At 38.8% G+C, this 22138-nt stretch overlaps 1 protein-coding gene across 1 annotated transcript in view; it reads right to left on the bottom strand.

The window, feature by feature from the left end:
• Cdkal1 (CDK5 regulatory subunit associated protein 1 like 1) overlaps positions 1 to 22138 on the bottom strand; it is a 528588-nt gene that overhangs the window by 319150 nt on the left and 187300 nt on the right. The gene's annotated exons all lie outside the window — the stretch shown is intronic.

The following is a 22138-nucleotide window of genomic DNA, read 5'->3' as shown; positions in this document are numbered from 1 at the left end:
AAAGTTTTTGGCAGTAGATATAGTGTTATACCTCTATAATGAAAATTTACTTGAAAGAATTAAAAAGTCATACACATTAGAAATAGCTTTCCCTTTTGCACTCATTTTCAAGTATAGACAACAGCCTTATTTGTTTACTGTTAACATTTTAGTATAATATAAGATAGATGTATGGAATAGCGTTTAGATCATCTCATAGCTGAACAACTGAAAACTGAAAGCTGGCCGGGGAGATGTGGAGCAGGGATGAGGACCAGTTTCACCATCAAGGGAATAAATAGACAGCAGAGCTCCAAGTGAACGAAAACAAGAATGCACGTGCCAATGCAATGGGAAACTCCACTGCATCTATTTAAAAACTGAAAGTTGTTATAGCCACACAAGAAATTTACAAGAAATACTGCACAAAAGTCTTTTTAAAATACACTAGCTACCATCTGTATTATAGATGGAGAAGCATTTGGTTCAGTCACTTGGAATTTTTAGGACATCCCAGAAGACACTTACATTAGCTGAAACTGTTAATTAATAGAAGTTAAAAAATATAATTTAGATAAGCATTGACACTTAAAAAATTAGGGGAGGGAGGCATAAAATAGCATACGTGTAGACAAAAATTGACAATCAAGATTCTGAGCTCTGGGGCAAACAGAAGAGCAAGTGAAATGGTATTTGCAGAAGCTGGTGTGACTATGCACACAAAACAAGTAGCTAGTGAAGCCCAAGGAACTCTAGTGCAATCAAATGACTGTGTTAACTTAAACCAGAAACTAACCAAGGACTCATCACCCAGAACTAAAAAAACGCAACTGCTCCATCTATTAAAAACACACAGAGAATACAAGATTTTAAAAATCTTTATACGGCCTAAAACCTGACCATATGACTACTCAAACCGTGCCACAACAGGAGAAACGAAAAGCCTCTCTCACTGAGCCCTGGGCTACAGCTCCTCAGCGTGCCCTCAGAGCAGTGGGGTCCTGTGCATGCACATGCACGCACACAGAAACATACACAAAAACCACTATCTTGACAAGACATATTCATAAAAATTGACTTATATGAGTTTATAGGAATTCTTGAACCTTTCCCTAGGTTTAAGATGTGTTCTGCTGAAGCCTGTTCTCACTCTAATTACTCTATTTACAGTTTTAAACAACTGATTTCTAGGAGAGATTGAGCTGCCCTTTAAAATAGCATCTGAGAGTACACTAACGAGACCCTGGTCCCCAGTACCCAAACTGCAGAAAAGAGGTGGGCCCTGCCATTCCACCCATCATATAGTTTCCAGAATTCAATTCTGGAATATGTCTCAGGAGAACAAGCTAACAACTGATTTGAGATATGTTGGCAAGCAATGGTAATCTAATTCTTGATTGTGATACTTTAATGTTTGGTTCCACAAAACCAAACAAGAGATGGTTCCATACCAAACAAGCTGTGAAGTGAGCAAGCACGGAAATGACTCAATAATACCAGGAGAACACCTTCAGAGCCCAGTCCCACACTACCAGCAAGAAGCTTACTTGAGAGTTATGAACCATGTTGATGAAGTATAGCACAGAACCACACAAAGTACACACACACCAAGTACGTATACACACACACACACACACACACACACACACACACAATTATGCAATGAGCATTGTGCAATCTCAAGACATGGGAGTCAGATGTAAGAAGATGGATAATCAATCAGTTTGGCCAAGGTTACATAACAGGAATTCTATCTCAAAAACAAACAAACAAACAAACTTAACAAAACTTACTTATTGAATCAAATCTTAAGAATTCTCAGAAACAAACAGTGCACCTGCACTGTGTTGGTCACATCATCCGGCTGTACAAACAGTGCAGATGGCGAGTTAGTGTGTTTTTTGGGGTGTAGGACAATTCACCTCCTTCACACATCACTCAACATCTGTTCACATCTCTAGCAGCACTATGTGGAGACAGGGCCTCCTGAGGAAGGTCCAGACTGTGCTGAAACTTGCTATGTAACCCATACTGGCCTTAAAACTCTTAATCCTGACAGGCATGTATCAACTATTTAGTTTAAGTGTGTGTATATATAAATATCCTAACTCACTTAATACCATAAAATATAAAGGTTGCAAAAATACAAAATGTATTTTTCTTAATCTGAAAAATAAGAAAAATTTAAAACTATAATCTACTATGAATAGACAGTACATGAATGGGAACTGAATAAAAAGCAATACAAACTAAGAAGGCTCCTATTTAAATGTTAGGAAGTGGGTTCGTAGGTAGAAGACTTTATAGATGATGTTTATATGTATCTCCATCATGAAACTACAAAGAAGCAAAATTAGGAAGCTATACCCTAAACTCTAAGTCAAACTATGCCAGTAACTATCAATAACTGTCCTTTCATTTTTTTCTTTATTTCTTAATGAGTTAAGTTTTAAGAATTAAAGAAAAGTCCACATGTGACATCCCACTGTGTGTAATTTCAATTCCCTGTTGGTCCATAGTCCTCACACTCTTCTATCTAGGTTAATAAAACTTCAAAGCACTGGCACAACAATGAACAACCAATCCTCATATTATAAAACAGCCAGTGACTCTTTCAAAAGTAGCACCGGAGGTTGCAGGTAGATAAGCATGTGCTCACAAAACCAGGGCTTGACTAAGGACATGCAGTTTAAGTGAAGGAGGACAAGCACACAAACAGAAGAGTGAAGACATGCTTGCTAAACAGGTAAACAAGGCTCAAGGTGGTGCTGTGTTAGAGTGTTCTGACACAATTCAATTACGACTATCTGTTTTTTATAAATCTTAAGTTTTGAGTTGGAAAAGAATTGCATTCATTTTACTAACAGAAAAATGGAACTCAAATAATTTTAACGAATAGCAGAACACGGACTCTTCTAAAACTGATGAGGATGTAAGCAGTAAGAAAGTTTGGCGGGCTTTGGTTTACTTTTGAGGATGGTGTTTTGTAGTTGTAGATAGGTATCTGTGTTATAAAGTAAACCATAAGTACAGCTGGACACTATCACACCACAATACTCATACAAAGCAGTGCTGAGGTAATCTACCAGCAGTACTGGTTTTGACCTAAGTTCACTTTCAGAAACAAGCATAAACAAAATTCTTGAAAAAGACAGAATGAGAAATGGCAAAACAATACTGTACTGGAGTGAATAATGTTTCTCCCAAATCCATATCTACTTGGACCTTTATTTGGAAGTACTGCCGTTGTGGACAGAACCTACTTGAGATGGGGTCATTCTGGAATAGAGTAGGTCCTAATCCAATGACTGTTTTTTTGTTTTGTTTTGTTTGTTTGGTTTTGTTTTGCTTTGTTTTGTTTTTAGAATGAAGAATCTGTACAGGGGCACAGAAAACGAAGCCAAGCAAGATCTGCACAAAGAGTTAATCCATCCAAAGGCCAAGGAAAAGGGGAATGGAGAGTTACGCTATCCAAGGTCAGGTAGGGGAAGCACTCATCAGATCTGAGGAGAGGAAAGGAGGACTCTGCCTCAGACACTACAAGAAGCACAGGAAGTATAGCACCACTACATCTTTAGGTGGAGTTACCAGGCTCTAAAACTCCTAGGAGTGCCCATTCTAAGCAATCCGGCTTGAGATTCTTTGTTTTCACTGGCCCTGGACAGTAACACAAGTATGTGGTCAGAAAACTGATCTTACTGGTGTTACAATGAATATGTAGCTGCATGCACACTAGCATATGAGGAGTTATTAAGCTGGGAACACAGATTATCTCTGAATGAAAGACCGGTTGATTTTTATTCTACTGTTTGTGCTCTCTCCAAATTTATAAACCTTTTCTCAATAAACATGTTTAATTTCATAATCAGAACAAAAGTAAATGAAGATGACTCCATAAAAAAAAAATGAACAAAGTTAATCAGGAAGCAAGGCATAAATAAAAACATGCAAAAATAGAAAGGGCAAGGAATGAATATGTATCAAAACACTCATTTTTGCTAAAATAAGAGATATTGCACAACCTTTTGTAGATGATTTTGAAAATCCAGATAAAGTACATAATTTCATAGAAAAACGAAATTTACCAAATCTATTCCCAGAAAAAGACAAAAAAGCCTAAAACTTAAGTTACCATAGCTAAAGCTAAACATTTCTTCTATGTAATCCTAAAAGACTAAAAGAATCCTAAAAGAAGGATATAGTGGTTACATAAATAATTCCTAAAAACAGAAACACCAAAAAAATACTCCAAACTTTCTTTTTCTGTCAGATTCAAAATTCTGACAAAGAAAACTGTGGGAAAGGGGGAGGGTGCAACAGCTCCATTTTCAGGAACATTAATATAAAAATACTAAGTAAAACATAAGCAAATAGATTTCGGTTCTGGACAAAGAAAGAATGTGAGGGAATCGATATTTGCTTCCACAATAAATAAAAAGGACAAAAAAGCTTATGCAGAGTCATTTTCAGATATTACACAAAAATAAACAAATAATAAATGAATAAACAAACAAGACATGGCATTGAGAAAGTGAAGAACACTAAGAAGGACCAGCTTTCCAATTCTCGCACGTGCTCAATGAATACACATCTACATCTGAGTGTATTTATTTAGATGTATGCCCAGGAGAGGACACAGCTCTGATAGAGAAGAGTTGGGTACCAATTCTAAGTGCATAAGAATCTGCAAGCTGCTCCTTGTAGGGAAAGAGAGCTCTAAAGAGCTATGGAGACTACAAGTCTCTTACGGCCTGACCAGCCTGCACCCAATGAGGAATTCTTTATCAGTCAGAAAAGAAAGCCATTCCAACACATCAGACACTGAGCAGACTCTTTTTTTTTTTGTGGTACACACCTATTTTTTTTAATTATTTATTTATTTTATGTATATGAATACACTGTAGCTGTCTTCAGACACACCAGAAGAGGGCATTAGATCTCACTACCGATGGTTGTGAGCCACCATGTGGTTGCTGGGAATTGAACTCAGGACCTCTGGAAGAGCAGTCCATGCTCTTAACCTCTGAGCCATCTCTCCAGCCCCCAAAATGTGTAGCCCAGGCTGGCCTCGAACTCGTGATCCTCCTGCCTCTGCCTCCTTCAGCAAATCCTACCGGTGTGCACCACCACTACCGGCGAGCAGACTCTTTAAGAACATATTTATTTGCCTTGAGGAAAGCTAGCCCTCTACTAGCAGCTACCCTTGACCTGTTAACATCAATTAAAAGAAGTCCAGAAAAGTCCAAGTGTTTCCAAGTAACCGTTAAACTGGGACCAAGAACACAATCCAAAAATATTTGGGAGAAAAGAAAATAAGTCATCACCTAACAACATAAAATTTATAATCTGGATATTAATAACCAATTTCCAGACATGAGAAGTAGGAAAACATGACCCACGATGAGGAGAAAAATAAGTCAGTAGGAACAGAATGAGAAATGACACAGATGATAAAATTAGTAGACCAGAGCTTAAACAGTCAAACAAATCCCATGTGTTCAAAGTGGTAGAGGAATCTATGAGCAAAATGAGGATATGAACTGATGTAAAAATATATGTGTGTATTTAAAAAAAGATTCAAGTCAAACATCTAGCAGTTAAAAATAGAATAGTAAAGAAGAAAAATAGAGGGATGAGTAAGCCTGAAGCCCAAAATAGAAACTGGCCCTAATGAAATGCAGAGAAAGATGAACAAGTGAATAACAGAATTCAGCTGAGCTGAGGGACATGAAGTAGACCAACCAGCTGCAATAGAGTGAAGTGGCAGGAAGCATCCTTACAGGAAACAATGCTCAACTTCTTAAGACATGACGGAACATCTAAACCCACAGAGATCGAGAGGCTTAAAGAACACAATATAGAAACAGCACAAGAAACCACAAGACATGCCACCATTATAATGCCAAGAAACACCAATGGAGCTATACAGCTCCCAAAAGAAAATTAAAAACACATTATCCTTTTGTGAAATAAAATTAAAGGACAGATGATCTCTGGTTTAAAAGAAAAAAAAACAATGAGCAGTATAAAGAATGCAGGACATTCTCAAAGTTTTAAAAGATAAAGGCTATTGAGAACACATTGAAAATATTGAAAGTATTCAAAATTTTGAAGTATTAACTGCATGGAAAATATTATTTTAAAAACAGAGTGACAGAAAAACTATTTATGATCTGAAAAAGATAAGAGAAAGCAGACTAGACTACAGGCATGTTAAAGGCTCACAGAGAAAAGTGACCTAGACAGGATGCTGAACATACAGGAAGGAAAGGAAAGCACCAGAGCTGATCAAGAATGGAAGTTAAGAGAAAAGACTGTAGCTCTCTTGACAGAACTTTTTAATTACTATTTTTCTGTCCAAAGAAAGCATTATATGGACATGTGGCCAGTTTACTGGTGTAAAATGTGTGACAAAATTTTGAATAAATAAAGCAGAAGATAGGAAAATTGTAGTAAGTTAAATATAAAGCCTTAAAACCAGAGCGAAACAACTAAGACAACGAGGAAGCAGTAGAATGACAATCCATGTTTAATAAAAGGCAAGAAAGAAGCTAAAGCCAAAATTACATGAGATGAAAAGATGAAACAGCAGGATAAGATTGGAGACAGCTTGAATATATGAAATTGTAGAACCTAAACATCTCAATTACAGAATAAAAAAACAGATACTGTCAGACTGGATACAACAAAACAAATAAATGAACAAACAAACCAAAACACACATCACATATAGGCTATACAGTTCAAATTAAAATGATAGGAAAGGGTATGTCAGAATCAGACCAAGCAACAGAAATTTAGAGTGACTCTATCAAAAGAGAAAAGAGAGCTGTAGCTGCAGATATACTCAGGGCTGGACAGAGCCCCTTCATAATGGGCATGAGTAGACTTATCTAACAGCAATAAGAATCGTAACTTTGCATCATGTAAATTATAGCTGTAAGTACATAGAGATTACTAGAATTGAAAGAAGGTGGCACTGGAAAGGCCAGGTACACTTCCAAACTTCAACAGACAGCTCTTCATTATGGAAGAAAAAGGAAGAAAATGCATAATGTCAAATGAACCAGAACAACACTGCTAATAATTTGATCTAATTGACATTCTTATCAAGAGCCATGAAATAGTCACCAAAACACATTATATTCTGAACAAAACAAGTTTCTCAAGATTTAGATAAGTTGAAATCATAGCTTCCGAGGAATAGAGAATTAAGAAAAAAACACAACAGAAGTCTATTTTGATAGCTCCTGAGAAGTCTATGGCTAAAAAACATGCTTCTCACATTTACAAGGGCTTAATATGACATCACAAATGGAAGTTAAAACAAGTTGAAATAAATACTGGTATGGGGATACATGTCAATTTCCAAGATGTCTCCCCCCAAAATAATGTGAGCCAAATGTTAATCTACCGAATCCCAAAATATATGAATAACAATGCACCATCACCAACTACAGTTCACATCAGTAAACAGTGATGGTTTAGCAAACAAGCCATCCAGGTAATTCCTCACAGTAATGGCTGAACCAAAAGTCAAGGAATAGTCCCAATGAATGTGAGGAAGCATTTGACAAAAGTGAGCATCTTTTCATAATAAAAAATTTTAACAAACTCAGAACAGAAGCAAACGTCCTCTACCACACAAAACTAACAACACCAAACCTTAATGACCGATTCCTTCTACCTGATAAAGTAGACTAACATATCTTCTCTCAAGCTTCAGATGCACACTATGGAAGACAGCCCAGCCAGAAAAGTAACTAAAAAAACAATCTCGGGGCATAGAAGCATTGAGAAGAAAGTAGAATTACACACACATACAACAGACAATAAGACGCAAACTTTAACAAAATTAAACTTCTTAAGCAAGTTTAGCAAAATGGTATGATATAGTGTCAACACATGAAAAACTCAGTTATACACAATATTAATGAATATTTGGAAGCTAAACCAATTTTATCTCATTTATAAGAACTTAGAAAATTTAAGTTCTGGAAGTAAATTTGAAAATTGTTCACTTTTTAAGAGCCTAGGGTTATAGATAAAAACAAGAAAGGCCTCCGAATGCTGACTAAAAAACAGCCTGAACTGTTTCAGAGTGGGACAGCCCACCCTGAGCGACAGCCCAGATGGGAGCTGCAGCCGAACACTCTCAGTTGGGAAACGCTGGCCTGGATGTTGTTTTGGAAAGAGTCCTCAGGCAAAAAGATCACAGATTTCGTTATACTCTACACTGTAAATGAGTGTTTGCTTTCCGTCTGATAAACACTGTGGGTTTTGCAAGCAACATTCATGAAGCCAAAATTCATGGATGTTCTTTGCCTTCAAAAAAAGTTCAGGATTCTACTTCAAGTAGTATAGCTGAGGGGCAAACATATACATAGTGAAAGATTACGTCAACAGAAAAAAGTGACATGCTCCTCTCTGTAGAAAACCAAAAGACAGCCTAGCTTATAAACGATGGGTATCTATCTCAGGAGTGGTTCATAACAGAAAGCACAGAACGAAGGGATTCCCTTCTAAGGAACACAGAGCAAACTAAGGACCATGCAGTGGATTCTATCACCATCTGATATAATGACAACCCTGCAACCCCATTTCTCTCGGAAATCTGGCTCCAGACCTGTGCTGTGCTGGGTTGGTGTTTTTCGATCTGATACAATTTAGAGTCATCAGAAAAGCAGGTATCTCAACTGAAGAACTGCCTCTATATGATTATCCTGTGGTTAAGCCCATGGAGTATTTTCTTGATTAATGATTGAAGTGGGAAGGCCCAGCTCACAGTGGGCAATGTCTCTGGTGGGAACATGGTCCAGGGTAGTATAATAAAATAATCTGAGAAAGTCATGGAGAGCAAGCCTGTATATAGCACTCCATCATGATTCTGCTTCAGTTCCTGCCTGGGCTTCCCTTGCTGATAGACTAGAACTCATAAGCCAAAATAAATCCTTCCCTCACCAAGTTTGTTTTGGTCAGTGTTTTACCATAACAACAGACAAGCAAGCATTAACAAGTCATAAATTGTCAATTTACAGCTGAAAAATCTCCCCAAAGCATCTCAAACACAGGTCCAAAGTTCAACTGGCTCCTCATTGTCCAACCTCTTGTTTTCCTGAAACCAACACATACATAACAGTGCTGTACTGTCTATTGTGGGGACACTATCCCTGAGAAGACATAAACTCCCCACTCAGTTCCTTACAGAGCACACTAACAAAACCAAAGGATTCCACCAAAGCCAGACTTGCAGGTCCAATGAGATTACTGTGTTTCCTGAGCATAAGTGAGGAATCACTTACAGGAGCATGAGTGACCCAGAAAAGCCATATGATGTACTGAGCAGAACGCCTCACCCGGTATGGAGGAGGTCTACCTCACAGATGGGTACATGGAGTCTCTCCTTCACTTAGTCTTCCACAGTCAAGATTCTTAGACACCTCCAAGAACAGGGTTAACCTAAGATTAAGGCGCGTGCGCACATGCACGCACACACACACACACACACACACAACCAGAAAGTGAAAAAGAGAACCACTGACACATGAGAGGAGGGCCCCTCCCAAGCCTTGCTCAACGAGAAATCCAGTCACAGGGTCTCTAAGAAATGACAGCTCCTTGGTAAGAGAACAGCTCTCAAGTTTGGAGGACAGGCTCTATAGCACTGTGCCCGCCAGCAACTACAGACATGGGCACTCCCTTTTTCAGACATCCTCCCCTTTCTACATCCCTTCATTTTTCTGTAAAGAATCAGTGAATAATTTCTATACCAGGCTTTCCAAGATAAAAGGCAGGAAGCAGGTCATTACAAGGGTACTCAGAGAGAAAAGGTCTTCTTGGAAAGTTCAAAATACAGTAACACAAATAAAAATGCAGGTTTTATAATACACAACTATTAAGAACAACAGAACTTCTTCTTTATGGAATAATAAATGTTTAACTTAAGTATGAAGGTAATATCCCTTAACATCCAAATCAATTACATATCTATCTCTGTTGTACTAATGTATCAAAATTTTAGGTATTCCGTCTTTTAAGAATGTCCTCACATGGATAGGTAACTGTCAATACAGATGGCATTCATTCCACAAGCTTTACTTGAGCAAATCTATCAGTAGGAAGCCCTTGAGGAATTTTGCTCTCCATATATATGTTTCAAGGTGTCATTTACGATGCAGGTTAATTGTTTTCAAAGCTGGTTCTGGGAAATGGCAGGTCCTCACTGCACACCTATATCACCTTTGAACTATAGCAACTGCCTTTGTTCCGGCAATGAGATGGAAGGAAGAAAGGCTGCTGGGATTCGAGGCACCACTTGAATCGTGGCTCTCCTGCAAGTCTGGGCAAGAAGCAAGGCCGTGGTTTAGGGTATGATGCCCTCAGAGCACTGGGCTGCTGGACATTACTACACTGTGAATGTTTCTATCACAATGATTTGACTGCTGTATAAATTCTATGTGCAACTGTCACTTTGCCTCTCAATTTTAGATCATTTACAATAAGAAATGCTGATAAGCATTTGGCAAAATCCAATTTCCTGGCTTATTTAGTGTTCAAAAACAGCAGCTGAAGGTGACTTTACTCTATGAGAAACTTTGAATTTTACACCTGATCTCAAAAATATATATATTTTTAAAGAGCCACATAAAATGTAGGGGCATACATCTGTAATCCTCAGAAGCCAGAGGAAGGAGGATATTAGTCACAGGACTCTCTGGGTTGTAGAGACTCTGTCCTCCCCAACAACAAAATAAGCAAACGAATCAATGCCAGTAATACTTTGCCATTGCTGAACTACACAGTGACTGTGCTCTGGGGTAATGTGTAATTACTCAGCTTTATTTCATAGAAAATTTCATGGAACCAACCACAGTTTAGTCTTTGAAAAGCAAATGAGGTTTAGCAATGACACTACTGGTTCAAAGTACATGAAAGGCTTAACTCTTATGTCAGTACCTATTTATGAATAACACTTGAATACAAATACAAGAAAAACCGACTGGCCATTCAAATATAGTGCCTGAGTATACACTGTCACACCTACATGCCATGGATTTTAGAAGATTTTTAGCATGTACACTTTTATGCCCACCAAAGGAACAGTCTTAGCAGATTCTACCTCTGCTTAGCTGAATCTGTGCTTTCTTAATTTCCTTATAACTAAGAAATAATTCACAGTGAGATCTACACTCTGCTCATCTTCATTCTGGTGCACTGAGTAGCCCATGGCAATGATAAACAGAGAAATGAAGACAGTGAGATGCATCCACACAAGCCACTGGCATACACAGAGCTGCGATGTGCTTGTAGTATGCAGAACAAGAATGCACACACATAACGTTCCAGTTCCACGGGTCCTGACATCAAACACATGGTCAGCAGATCAGCACAAGAACACAGTGCTGGGAGACAGTTGTACACATGGCAATCATCTATTACAGCAATCAGCTAGAGAAAAACACCGAGGTGAACCCTGCAGCAGCACGTGCATGAGCTTTCAATTTTGTCTCAGAGATGACCCCAGTGAACAAACTCCTTCCCCAGCAGACACATGCATGCAATATTTATGCCCAAGATAGCCCTCTCAATAGTCAGTCAAGAGATGGCATTTTAGCTTTATCGGTCAAATTGACAGGATCCCTGAAGAAAAGCCCATGTTCAATACCAAAGAGGTAAAACAGTTTTTATCAACCTCAAGGAAATTTCTACAAGCTGCATTCTCACAAGCTACCCAGGATGTAGTCCACTGCCATCCCCTCTAACCCTGGCACCTCCAGACATGCTCTGGCAAGTCTTTTCTGTGGAGAACCACACACATTCTACATCACAGTGCTCCACTGACACAGGACACAACTGCAAATACAGAGGACCAGAATTTCAGTCCAGGTGCCTGCTTCCCCGAACAACTACATCAAGATTAGACTTTAATTTTTATATAATCTTCATGTGTCTCAAACTATTCTTTGAAATCCTTGCTTTGTTATTGAAACACATCAAATTCTTTCTGAGATTATGAGCAATAGAAAGGCAGAATTCATACTGGGTGTGGTTTAACCCTCACACGTCTGTCCTGTGATGTCTTAGTCCCAGTTACACCCCTACTCTGTTGACTATCATTGACAGAAGTCACACTGCCACTGTTTCCCTCCCAAGCTCTTAAAGTTCAGAACTCTTCCTGTCATCACTCCATCCATCACATTTCTACTCTGGCTGCCACAGAGTATTCACGCAAGATGTTTCAGCTAACTGTTTGGAAGAGGGCTTCATGGGCCATAGGACTTCGTGCACAAGCAAAAGGACTGTGATTCAGATACCCAGCATCCATGCAGAACACTAGTCACGGCTTCTACATACAGTGCTAAGGGAGACAGAGAAAGGAGGCTAGACTGTGAGTCTAGCCAAAATAGTGAGCTCTGGGTTCTCAAGAAAACAAGGTGGAGCATAATAATGCAGGACACTCAACGTCGTTCTCCTCTGGCTTCAACTCCTACACACATATATGTGTACACACACACACACATACACACACACACACACACACACACACACCCCTCTGTTGTATGTGCTGAGCATTCTAGTCCAAAATCCAAAACTTTCTAAATGTTGACACAATACCAAAAGTAAAGAATTCTATACAGCAAAGTTGCATCAGCAAAAAAAAAAATTACTAAAAAACACTGAATAAAACCAATTAATTCTTAACCAGTTACATTCAAAATTTTTTAAATATTTCTAATTCCGAACAATTTTAAGAAATGATACTAAACCTATAATACAATTTTTAATACCTTCAGGTATGTAAAAAAGTCAGGTATGGTAGCCCACTTCTCTAATCAGAGTGTTAGGGTTACAGAGACAAGTAGATCCCTAAACTTGCTGGCCAGTCTAGCAAATCAGTAAGGGTTCAGTGAGACTTTCAAAAAAAAAAAAAAAGATGAAGATAATATAAGAAGGTTTGTGATGTTGATACAGGACCTTATGGTGGTTTGAATAGGTTTGGCCCCCCCATAGACACATGTATTTCAGTTTGGTCATAGGGAGTGGCACTATTCAGAGGTGTAGCCTTGTTGGTGAAGTGAATCACTGCATAGACATGCTTTGAGGTCTCCTGAGCTCAAGATCAACCCAGTGTGGAATCAGAGCCTCCTCCTGGCTGACAGAGGAAGGCAGTCCCATCTTCTGCCTTCTGATCAAGATGTAGAACTCTCAGCTCCCCCAGAACCATGTCTGCCTGCATCCTGTTTGCTTCCTGCCATGATAATAATGGACTGAACTTCTGAAACTGTTAAGCCAGCTCCAATTAAATGTTTGCTTTTATAAGCATTGTCTTGGTCAATGGTGTCTCTTCAGAGCAATTCAAACCCAAATAAGACTGACCTCAACATACACAGGCACACAGCTACCACACATACAAAAATAAAAAGTAAATAGCAAAACTCATTGGAGCATCTTTAAATATTTATGTATGTGTGCATATGCACACAAGTGTATATGCCCATGTATACAAATGTAGTGCAGGCCTAAGGTCAGCCTTAGGAGTGGTCCAACCAGTTTGGTTTTGGACCCAGAATCCCTCAGTGGCCTGCAGTTTGCTAACTTGGTTTTGCTGACTTTCCAGCTGCTCTGGCTGCCCATCTCTGCCTACTTTGCTTTATAAGTAGATTCTAGGGACTGACCTCATATCCTCATGCATACATGGCAGGCATCTTACCAACTAATCTATCTCACAACCCCTCAAGGTATTTTAAAATTAACTAGAAGCCTTACTTTGTAGTATTCCTTTGTAATCACTTAGCTGATAAAAATGCTTATTTCTCAGGAAAGATAGACAGACCATAATGATTCTTTATTTGACTAGTTAAATGAAACTTAAGGTGGGATTACTTAAAAAGAATAGTTAAGGCGTTATCGCACTTTTATTTTTCCTTCTTTGTACAGAGAATGGGTACAGACAATGTTATATTTCTAGGGTTTAAGAAAGTTCTATGAAAATTATTTGTTAAAAGTAACTTGATGACACATTTTTAAGGTCAATAGTGAATATACCAATACAGCTTTGAAGAAAATATTTTATCGATATGTTATATAATGTGTTGGAAATAATGTGTTAGAAATACTTAATATGTATAAAAAACTGGCTAAAGTCATCTATGATCTACATAATTCCATGAGGAGATGGCGTGGAAGATCAGAGAAGGGAGTACACCTCCTCTCAACTAAGTAAATACAGAACACACCAACCCTTCCTGGCATACCGAGGAGGTACGGTATTTGCACTTCAAATATTACAGGAGCAGAAGCTAGCTTACATGAATTTTTCAGATGAATGCAACTATAAGAACAACACACCATCTATTATTCCATGAAATTTCATAAGATCTTAAAAAAATATATTGAAGCCTAAGTAGTGCTGTCATAGCTGATGAAGTACTTAGGGCAGAGTCATGGGGACTACAATTGAAACATAATTCAAAAGAACAACATGCACTGAGGGACACACAGAAACAGTTGGATCAATAGACCCAAGACAATAAATATAAATGACAGAATCTTCATGGTGGATGTACAGTGTCCACTGAAAATTCTTTCTCCATTACTGTTTGAAATTTTTCTTAACTTTTAGAAAAAAAGTCAACAACTGTTGCACTGTCATAATGCAAGCCTGAAGGTTCATCTTGGAAGATGCAAAATAAATCCCATCCATTGCCTTCATCTTGAAGGATGAAAAACAAAGTCCATCCGTTGCCTCTGTCTTCAGGGATCTGGATCCCGCAGCCATTTTCAAGGATCATCATACTGATATCCAATGTCCGTGCTATCTAGTCAACTCTCCCTGACTCTGCTTTTGGAAGATGCCCTACTAGGAGTTTTCATTAACATTACTGCTACATTGAAAAACCGATGCTTTCTGGGATATGGAAAGAGGACATGAGCATCCCCATCAATGGTGGAGGTCCACACTTTTTCACTGTGGTGATTCATGATGAAAACCAAAGAAATTGTACTAATTCTGTATACAGGGAAGCCCATCTAGATCCCAAAGAAGTAAAGTAAGTCCCGTGCTTAAACTCTGGCTGAGGAGATGAAGAAGTGGGTAGAGAAGAAGGAAATCATAAATATCACATCTCAGAACAGAAGTTTTTATTGAGACTCTGAGCATCTAAGAATACATCTAAGTTTCAAAGATTCTGTGACTCAAATCAAAATATAGAAATATTTTAATTTCACTGTTATGGTAGTGAGTAGTAAAGGGAGAGAGAGGAAAGTGTTTGCAGCAGTTCTCAAAATTTAAAAAATAAAACTGAGTAAATCATTCATTGAAAAGGCAATTGCACATGTAGGCACATTAACAACAAGGCACTGAGGAGATGATATCAGTAAGATGTTGATAAAGCAGGTGAGCTAAATTACCTGGAAAGGCAAATGGCCATACTGGCTCTAATTTTCTCTGCATCCATAGCAAGCATTCAAGATCATTAGTCTGAATTCTGAATGACAATGGTAAAAACAATCAGTTAAATACGTGAAAGTAGCAGATTAGAGGCAAGTGGCCAAGGAATACACAGTATTATGGCTCGAGTTTGAAATGTCTCCCACAGATTCACAGATTTGATGACTTGGCCCACACTGTTGGTGCTGTTTGTGGTGGTAAAGCCTAGGAAGGAAGAAGTACACTGGAGACGGCAGCACTGCCCAACTTTCAGTCCCCTTTACAGTTGACAGTCAGACAGAATATAAAGAATTAGCAGCCTCAAAGAGGCAGAGATGCTCCAGCCAAGATGCTTTCTCACCAGGCAAACAAGGCCCTCCATCCTCCAGCAGTTTCTGTGGTACCTGAAGTGCCTAGCATGTGCTATGATCTACTTAGGAGGCCTGGATGTATAACCTGGAGAATATATGCGCACAACATGGGGTGGAGGTGGGATCCTCCAGTGAACTGTGATCAGCGAGATGTGTAGCTCACCACTCTCTCCTACCTTACAGATATGTTCATCACCATTCTGATTTATCTTCCCTTCATATTCTATGGAAAATGCCACAAGGATAGATGAAAATATGAAATTAGTTTAGGGAAAAAGCTAACACCAAAAGATAATGCAATGATAATATATAAAAATTTCTATGAAATAGCAATAGAATTCAAGAAGCCAGGACTTGACAGTTTGAGAAGTTTCTCAGACACACAGAGATTAAATTTAAAGAAGTGATTCCACACGGCGCAGTTAGCTATAGATACAGGCTTAAAATAAAGTACAAATTAATAAAATTTCTCCCTGCAAAACATAGAAGGAAACACGAAGGGATCAGTGACACATATGACTCAAGGGACAGCCCTCTGTAACATGTCCCCTTCTAATCAGATGCCAGTCTTGCCCCCTCACGTCCCTGGGAATGACTCAGTCCTGATCTCATTCTGTCCAGAGGAGGCAATACTCTGTTCAGCAGTGAGGAAGCATCAGATAAAGCTCACATGCATTCGGCAACTGATGCAACTCTCAGCTCAGCCCCAACACTCAGACCAGACTCTCCTCCCTCAGCTCAGGTACCAGCCTCCCCAAGTGAACTGGGGACAAAGATTTCCTTTCTCTTCAGATCATTGGGGGTAGGGGAGCAGTGCAGATTAATTAATGCTTTGAAATCTTTACTAGGAATACTGGTGTTCTGACAGGTGTACAGTTGTATGAACTCATCACAGATACAGATGCATAAAACCAATAACAAAATAAAAATACTGAAGAGTCCCCTCACTCCAACGTGCACTAGCCCACAGAGTCTGTTAATAGTTATAGGTGCTGCCTTTCCCTGACACACTTCCAACGACAGGAAACCACTGACCACTTCTCTGCTAACAGTGTGGTCCTTGAGAGATTGTCATAGAGATACTTGACGGGCTTCCTCTTCACAAGGCTTTCAAGATCACTGCAGAGGGCAAAAACTCTAGCATTCACTCTAGATTGTGGCTCAACAGTGCTCAATTTGAAAGAAGGTCGTTTACCCAGTGATCCCACAGAGGACACAGGAGCTATTTCCAGCTTATTGCAATTAAAATGCAACTACAGTAAAGTTTCTTTTTCAGCATTTCATGCATGAGTACAATATTTACATCATTTCCCTTCCATTTCCTCCTACACCTTCCCTCCTCAATTCCCTTTCAAATTAATGGCTTCTTATCCTTAATTGTAGTTATATATGAACATAAATATAAATGTATAAATTCAACAGGCTGAGTCCCCTAGTGTTGTTCATGGTGTATATACATACATCTTTGGGGCTGCCTACTCGGGAGTGAAGAAACTATAAAAGGAGTCTCTCAGAAGCCACTGTCTGTAGCTCAGCACAGAGTGATTGAGCTCTACCCTGACGTTTTTAAAAAATTCTTCTCTCATACAGCACATCACTACCACAGTTTCCCCTCGCTCCACTTCTCCAAGCCCCCTCCCCCACCCACACCCACCCACACCCACACCCACCCCCACCCCAATCCCCCTGCTAATCTCCTGTCTGCCCCAGATTCACTCCCCTTCCATTTCTCTTCAGAAAATATCTGGATTCCTAGGAATATCAACTGAGCATAGCATAATAAGTTACAATGAGAATAAGCATAAACTCTCATATCAGGGCTGGGCAAGGCTATCCAGAAGGAGGAAAAGAGTCCCAAGAGCAGGCGAAAGAGTCAGAGACCCACCAAAACCCCAAGCTACAAAACCATAACATATATGCAGAGGACCCAGCATAGATCCACACAGGCTCCATGATTACAGTTTCAGTCTCTGTAAGGCCCTGTGAGCCTTCCTTAGTTGATTCTGTGGGAGGTGTTCACATGCTGTTCTCTACATCTCTGGCTCCTACAGTTCTTCCTCTCCCTCTTCCTCAGGGTTCCTTGAGCTCTAAGGAGAGGGACCTGATAGAGATCTCCAATTTCGGTTCTCTCTCCATCTAAAGTCTGGCCATTTGTCTCTGATGACAATTGGGTGTGTTTTACCTGGTGTTGGAATGGTACAGTTCTTGTTTAGCCAGCCACAGTGCTGAGATTTTGTGAGTGCACCTTCCCTTTGATCTAGAACATACTGCCATACAGCAAATGTTCTGGTCTTCTGGTTCTTTTCGAGTCTTTTTGTGATGCTCCCTGAGGAGTAGGTGTGTTATAGAGAGCAACAGGATCCCATGGACTGTATTTTGATTAGTTATGGATTCTGTAATCATCTCCATCTGCTTTCAAAGGAAGCTGCTTTGATCTAGGTGAGAGCTACACTTATCTGTGGGTATAAGGATTAGAATGCAGATAAAAGTTATAGATCATACTGGTTTAGGAAAGCAACAGAAGTGGGTTCTGCACTAAGGTCAATGGCCTCAAAAGCTATGGGTAGTGGTGTTGAGTTTAAAGTACCAGGCATGCCTCCTATTGAGCTGGCCTCAGGTCTAGCTGCTCGATTACCTACAGAATATAGTACCATTATAGCATCTATTGGGATATTTGGGTGTTCTGGTCATTGTTGTGATGTAAAGGCATTTCAACTGGGTAGGAATACTGGGTAGATAGTACCTTCAGATATTATGACAGCTAGTCCTCAGAGAAGAGCCTTCTGGGTCAGATCTTGCTCAAGTTCTTCAAGTTCTATGTCCAAAGTGTATGGGGTTTTTAGCAACAGGGTCATTCCTTCAGTTTCTAGGAGGCAACCAGAGGTAAAAGCAGTACTCTGTACTGTTTTTGGAGTCTCAAAGGATCCACTGACCAACAACCGATACCTGGCACTGGTAATCTATGGTTTTTAGAGGGTGCATTGTAACCTCAAGTTGTATGATTTCAACTTGTATGTTGTGTGTGTGTGTATGTGTATATTCATACATACATAACACACTTGTGTATATACATATATCATATGAAATTTTAAAAAAACATAAAATTAATATTATTCCCTATGGCTTTTTCAAACATTCTTAACATTATTTATCTCTCCTCCATCCCTACTTCCCAGTTAAGGTCTTCTCTAGGCTCATTTTCTCCCACAAGCCCCTTCATGGCATCTGTGCCCTATTCTTCCACAATCTAAATATCCAACTATACCCCAAAGTCCAATTCTACTTTTCTAGTATTTGTGGTTCCTACATATTACATGCCCATATCTGAAAATTTGGAACTAGAACACACAAACAAGAGAGAACATAAGTGGCTTTTGTCTAATAGAAATTTTGATTTCCTATACCCCACAGTGAAATATGGCCACATGACTAGTATAAGCTTAACTTCATGACAGAGCAAATCTGAGTAAGAGGAGACGTGCCAAGCCTGCATCCTAGCTCATCAAACAGTTTAGTTTAAGAATCCTTGAAAGTGATGTTTTGTAGAAAGCACTTGACATGTGCTTATTTCCATTGGAATCTCTTCTGCAGATGATACCTGTTCAGGTCTTCCAAAGTGTGCTGTTCTTCTGCTACTTTGAAGGTTCTTTTGATAGTCTGGATTAAGTGTCACCCAACCTGTGGCTTGCTTTGTATTCTGCAAATAAGATGAGTCACAGAGCAAGAGCTGTCACTTTGATGAGGACTAGCTTTTGTCCTTTAATAGATCATGCTTTGTGTTTCACATCCAGGATCTCTCTGCTTATCTGCACATTGCAAACATGCTCTCCTATACTTTATTCTATAGTTGGCAGACTCTTTACATCTCATATATTGGGCTAAGTGTTGTATACATGGCAAGCTGGAATCACTGGATATTCATGATAATGAAAACACTGTTGCCTGTCCTGACTGAACCTCTCACAAAAGCCAGTTGGCTGCATCTATGTACTTCTATTTCTAGACCCATTATATGGTTTCCAGTGAGTGATATGTGTCTGTTAATCACTTCCACACTGCTATGCTGAGGCTACTTCACAAAGCCACAATGTGGAGAATTAATTATCTAACTTTATTCATCCTCAACTGCATTTTAAAAACTCTACTTCATCTGTGTTTCTTCTACAGAAAAAAAAAAAGAAAATCTACTGACACTTATATAGTAATTTCTTTAAATCTACCCAAAAATTCGAGACTTGACATCTTTTCTACTTTGATCTTTCAGTTCATCAATACTATATTATCTGCCCATTTAGGTCTTCCTTAATTGTTTCTGAATTTTAGGTTTTAAAATTCTTATACTGTACTATAATTGTAAGATATTTTTCTTAAGTATTAACTTGATTTGGGAACTACTATACAACATAGAAATCTTTAATTACCATTTTTGTACAGTGTACAATGTACAATTGTACATTGCTGCAAAATGCAAATAGGCTCATTCTGTAGATTTAGGTTTTATCCTTGCTACACCCAGAGTTCTGAAAGTTTTATTGTAGATACCATGGAATTATCCTAGTCTATACTCATGTGATCATTAAACACTTTCATTTTTTAAATTGCACGAGATTCTGTCCTTACATATCTGATTTGAATATTTTGGGAATAAGAAACTGAGGCAGTGACAAGCCTCAGGTATCATACCTGAATAGATGGTAGACTCTTTTGAGTCAGATATAGCAGTCAGTTCACAGCAAATCACATTCACTCTGCCAACTCCTCCATTTATTCTTTGCCCTATGAACTTGTATTGCTGTGGACCAAACAAGCTCCTATGCAAATTTGTACAAACTATGACCAGTTCACAATTCAATGACAAGTTCACCATTCAATGACCAGTTCACCATTCAATGACCAGTTCACCATTCAATGACCAGTTCACCATTCATTGACCAGTTCAAGTGGCAAACATAGCTCCGAGATCAAGCACATACATTCTTCATGCTCCATTTCAAAGAATACACTCACAGTTTACTATGATTGATTCAGCATATACCAACTTAGTAAGAGTTCTTACTAAAAATTCAATCTATGAACTCATAACGTCTAAAAGAAGTAAGTTTAAAGTAAAGACAACCATTTATGGTGTTTCTGAGAAAAACTAACATTTAGTTCATCTTCAAAGCTATCTGATAAACTGAGTAAGTCAGTTTTTCTCAAACCTATGTTCTAAGAGAATGAGGTACAAAAGGTAATCAATCTAAGTAACTAATTTTCAGTTCTAGCAAACATAATTCACAGCTCATTCCAGATCACCAAAAGGCAATTAATCCACAACAATGAGAGGCTTAGGGGATTCACTCAGCAGGTGTCAATTCACTTCTCCCAGAAACCACAAACTGGCAAAGGCTGGAATACAGAGGTAGCACTCCAGAAGCATAAGGACAGACTATGGAATGAAAGCACACCCTTGGGATCTGGAGATCCAGCCAAGAAACTGTTTTCATTTGGAGCACCAATGTGCTGATAAGTACAGCTGCTACAAAAAGAAATTGTAATACCATGAAATGTGGGTCAGAAAAGCATTGGTGAGTGAACAGAAGAGGAACAGTCAAAGACAACAGTTCTTGGGAAGAGGCTCAGACAATGAAAAGATGGCTCAGATATTTTCTTTCCTAATTCAGTTTTTAAAAAGATTACTTCAATGTCTCTTATTATTTGTACATGGATCAGTGGTGAGTTTCATTGTTTAATGATAATCTACTGTAAGAACTTTCCCTTATGAAGGGTGATGCCATGATCTATGGGTTTAGTAACAAGTTATTAGGAGTCATTTTATTGGTATGTCCAGTTAACTACAAGATCTGGAGCTCATTGACGGTGTCATATGAGGGTTCTACCTCATGGAGCAGGCTTTAAATCCAATCAAAAAGTGGTTGCTTACACTCATAAGATTTGTGACACTGTTTTAACAGACTGGTGTAGGTTCATAGTTGAAAAAAATTAATGACTACTTTTTTTCTCTGGTAGCATGAGCAACACCTACCAGTATAATGAATGTTAGGAAGGAGCACATAATATAGTATCAGCTACATTTTTACATGATCTACAACTCAGATAATGGTGTCTGCAGAAACAGGGTCTTATCATCAAGTTCGGAAGGAAAACAAGTAGTACTGCTAATAGCCTGTAATGTTTATAAGGAGGTCTATCAGACCCCATTTGCTAACAATTCAATACTGGGTGTTCCATTTCTGATTGATACTGGAGGTTTATCTTGTAACATATGGCATCTAGTTGGCCCTTTATTGAGTAACTTTGTATAAACTAACTCTCTCTCTCTCTCTCTCTCTCTCTCTCTCTCTCTCTCTCTCTCTCT

The sequence above is a fragment of the Grammomys surdaster genome, unplaced genomic scaffold (assembly GCF_004785775.1).
Source record: "Grammomys surdaster isolate TR1022 unplaced genomic scaffold, NIH_TR_1.0 258, whole genome shotgun sequence".
Taxonomy (NCBI): Eukaryota; Metazoa; Chordata; class Mammalia; order Rodentia; family Muridae; genus Grammomys; species Grammomys surdaster.
This window is presented reverse-complemented; position numbering and strand designations above follow the sequence as displayed.